This window comes from Cervus elaphus, chromosome 20 (genome assembly GCF_910594005.1).
Source record: "Cervus elaphus chromosome 20, mCerEla1.1, whole genome shotgun sequence".
NCBI lineage: Eukaryota > Metazoa > Chordata > Mammalia > Artiodactyla > Cervidae > Cervus > Cervus elaphus.
In genome coordinates, this window is record NC_057834.1 from 45,553,321 (window position 1) to 45,557,491 (window position 4,171).

General features: G+C 45.0%; 1 non-coding gene across 1 annotated transcript; it reads left to right on the forward strand.

The window, feature by feature from the left end:
* The first annotated feature begins 3,757 nt into the window (after nucleotides 1-3,757).
* On the forward strand, nucleotides 3,758-3,880 carry LOC122678597. Its single transcript, XR_006336249.1, has one exon. It is a non-coding gene; the product is annotated as a small nucleolar RNA SNORA26 (small nucleolar RNA).
* The last annotated feature ends 291 nt before the right edge of the window (nucleotides 3,881-4,171 follow it).

Genomic DNA, 4,171 nt, shown 5'->3' on the forward strand with positions numbered 1-4,171 from the left:
GCCCTGTCATGATGGCGTCACAGAGACCACGGTTTCAGTGAGAAGCAGATTCATCCTTAAGCTCCTTTAAATCATATCCCCTGCTTCTCACAGTGTGTAACCACACGTTACCCCAGTGCAAATAGCACAGGGCTTTGTCAATGAAACCTCAGGGAACCTCTAACTGACGGAGTTCATTAGTCTCAGAGGTTTAGCCAAGAGGCATGCAGGATCAGATACAGAACAGAAAAGATTCCAATCAATGCAGCTTAGTATGTGCCTGAGAGACATGGGCACTCCTGTGCTGGCACCAGGAATCACTGTCTGGAATTTTAACTCGAATCTCCCCCTACACATCACTAAAAACTTGGAAAAGTGCCTCACTCCTTGTGCCTCAGTTTCCCCAGCCTCAGGAACTGAAGACAAAAGAGCCACACTACTACCTTTCCTGCACTGTGGTCAGAATGGAATTCAAAATGACTAAGGGAAAAGGAGACCAATGTTGGAGGCTTAGTTTCTTAGAGGGAAGACAGTGATCATTCATTGCTTTGGTGACCATGACCCCGAGGACTTACTGTATTTCTGCAGATGATTGGCCAGGGAGTAAGCAGTAGCTTGGGATACGAGGAATTTCTCTGTGAGGTCTCTGAAGTCCTGCTTGTACTTTTCTAGCTGCAACTGAAGCTCCTGGTTGATTTCCATGAGGGTACGTTCTGCCCTCAGATCCGATAAAGAGGGAAGACATACTGCCATGGTGACATGTGGTAGAAGAGGTAGAAGCCAGGGGTGGGGAGGAGATACCCAATATATGGGGGATTCAAATAAGCAAAATCACATTGGTTTAATCAGCACTGAGGGATGACAAAAACGGAATTCCTGACTTACTGTTGGGAACAACTAGAGGTTTCTCAACCACAAAGAGAAGTTGAAGATGCCAGAGCTCAGAGCCACAGGTGCTGTGTGGGGCTCAGACTAAGACAGGAGTGAAGTAGAGGGACCCAGCATGCTAGGCAACCATCTGGAGTTGCCATAACAGAACTAGAAGGGGGAGGGGTTCATGGAATCTTGGGGGCCCCTGCCTTCCAGGTGCCTAGGCCATGACCGTTTGTGGACATCACCACTGATAGCACCCAGTCCCTCAGCAGCCACTCTTGGGTTGTCTACATACGTTCCGATACCACTGACCTATCTCCTTCCAAAAACTATCTCAGCTGAGTTCCCATTGTTCATTCATCTGTGTATAAAAATATTCATGGTAAAAATACTTTGCCAGCAGGTCTTAATTTCTGTCGGGCTGTCATAAAGTTCAGTTCAGTTCATTTCAGTCACTCAATCTTGTCCGACTCTTTGTAACCCCATGGACTGCAGCACACCAGGCCTCCCTGTCCATCACCAACTCCTGGAGTTCACTCAAATTCACATCCACTGAGTCGGTGATGCCATCCAACCATCTCATCCTCTGTCGTCCCCTTCTTCTCCCACTTTCAATCTTTCCCAGCATCAGGGTCTTTTCCAGTGAGTCAGTTCTTTGCATCAGGTGGCCAAAGTATTGGAGTTTCAGCCTCTGCCATCAGTCCTTCTAGTGAATATTCATGATTGATTTCCTTTAGGATGGACTGGTTTGATCTCCATGGAGTCCAAGGGGCTCTCAAGAATCTTCTCCAACACCGCATTTCAAAAGCATCAATTCTTCACCACTCGCTTTCTTTATAGTCCAACTCTCACGTGCATACATGACTACTGGACAAACCGTATCACCTCATCTTCTCTCTAAACCGATCTTAAGGCTTTTCCACAAGTGAAGGACATGAAACTTGTGGACTGTGATGAACTTCTTCTCTGGGTCTTCTCCAGTTTAGTCTGTGTCCTAAAAACTGTAGGATACAAATCAAAGTACAATACTAAGTGAATAAATAATTTTTAAATATATTTTCTGTCCCATCTCAGTGCTTTTGCTGCATCCTGTTGTTATGTCATTTTCTTCTCTTTGCTGGGCAGCATGTTGTCTTCAGAATAAACTTAAGTCTGATATCCCTACTTTCTAAATTCTTCCTCTGGGTCTGGGTTGTTCTATTTGTGTTTTTTTTAATATTACTAAACACTGCATTTCATACTTTCACTTATGTATGTCACTGTAGCCTCACAAGAGCTCTTTCCCAGCTGTCAAAGTGACTAGAAGAGTCTATGTGTATATCCTAGAAAACGTGGTGTGCTTGTGCCATCACTTCATTCTTGTCTGACTCTTTGCGATCCCAGGACACTAGCCCGTCAGGCTCCTCTCTCTATGGGGATTCTCCTTGCAAGAATCCTGGAGTGGGTTGCCCTGCCCTCTTCCAGGGGATCTTCCTGGCAGAGGATCGATCCTGCATCTCCTGTGTCTCCTCCATTGCCGGCTGATTCTTTACCCCTGAGCCACTGAATACATGGTGGTGCCTGTCTGTTTAGGAAGATCTGACAGCCTCGTGCTATCGTTCTGTGTTCATTCAGTTCACCCACATATTGAACAGACCAGGGCTCCAGAGCAGTGTTTGTGGCACACACTTTGACCATCTCTTTGAGTTTTCCTCCTGCCATTGACCTGTGGTTGTATTCCAGATACAGACCATGGTTGAGTTCAAGGTCATAGGTCAGGGATCATGATGATCCAAAGTGAACATAAGCATTGTGTTCAGTGACATAGAAGCTGAGTTTGAGGAAAGAGAGACAGGCAGCCCTGGGACAGTGATGGTCTGAACCAACTGCTCATTCCCCTAGCATCTCTTCCGACCTGGGTCTTGTGAGTCTGAGACTTGGGGAACCCCTATAGCATCCGTCTCTTCAGTTTAGCTGTTGGTATAACCTGGATGGAGGGTGAAATGTGTGTGACAACAGGCCACTGAGCATTTGTTCGTGTTAAGGTAAAAGATACAAACCTGGAACAACTATTTATGAAAGCTTATCTTCCCCACACCCCCAAACAATCCTCCAACTACAATGTTTAGGGATAATTGCTGTGTGAGGTTCAGCCAAGGCTTTAAGGGAATCTACTTTCCGGCTGCTGTGGGGCCTGACATTCTGTGGGGGAAAGAAAAATGTGTCAAATTTCTTCATTATAAATAGGATGAAACCAAAAAAGCTCACAGAGGGTATCTGACTTGAGGTCAAACTGGGATGAATTTTGCCACCCTAACAGAAGTGCATAACCGGTACAGTTCATTGACTGATACCGTGCCAGGCATTTCACACATATTATGATACTTTCCTTTATCGTAATCATTCAAGGTAACATCATTGTAGAAGAAGTACATTAAAAAATTTATTCAACCAAAGTTAAAATAAAGAAAAAAAAACATTTTATCAAGGCAAGTAAGCTATTGCTTTGTATTTTGTAGGTAGGAGAATTCTATTGTTTTTATCCTTCCTTTGTCCCATTTCATACTCCTCTTTTTCTCTGTGACCTGACTTTATTCCTAGAGCCCTACCTTTTGTCAACTGAACCATTTCTATGCACTGAGCAACAGCAGAAGTGATGGCTGGGCCCTTCTAAAGGCTCCCTGAGCGCTGACATGTTTCAGGACACCAGACACCATCTGGAGGCAAGAGCAGCCCGTCTGTCAGATTGTGTGTGTGCTAAGTTGCTTCGGCCGTGTCCGACTCTTTGTGATCCCATGGACTGTAGCCCTCCAGCCTCCTCTGCTCATGGAATTTCCCAGGCAAGAACACTGGAGTGGCTTGCCATTTCTTCCTCCAGGGAATCTTCCTGACCAGGGATCAAAACCGTGTCTATTCACCCTTTCCATTGCCCTTTTAAGGCTGATGCAGTGCCTTAAGAGGCTAACACAAGAGGGTAAAGAAAGTCTCCATAAAACTCAGAGAAGAGATTTTTAGAACTCCTCTCTGGATCCTGTCTGGAGTCACAACTGAATCAGAAGATTTTACGTCCTAGCACTTACTAGCATGTGTATAGTTAATACCAAAGTCATTAAATTTAAACTTGCCTTTGATTTGACAATAAAAAGAAAAACAAAAAACCATGTCTTTTCCGTGTCCTACATTAGCAGGTGGGTTCTTTATCACTAGCGCCACCTGAGAATCCCGTCTGTTAGAATGGGCAGCTGCTTTCCCAGCCCACTGAAGTTAGCAGGATGTCCCAGGACAGAAAGGGATCATTTCCCTTCAACTCAAGAATCTTTTCTGTCAGTGACTGTGCTCT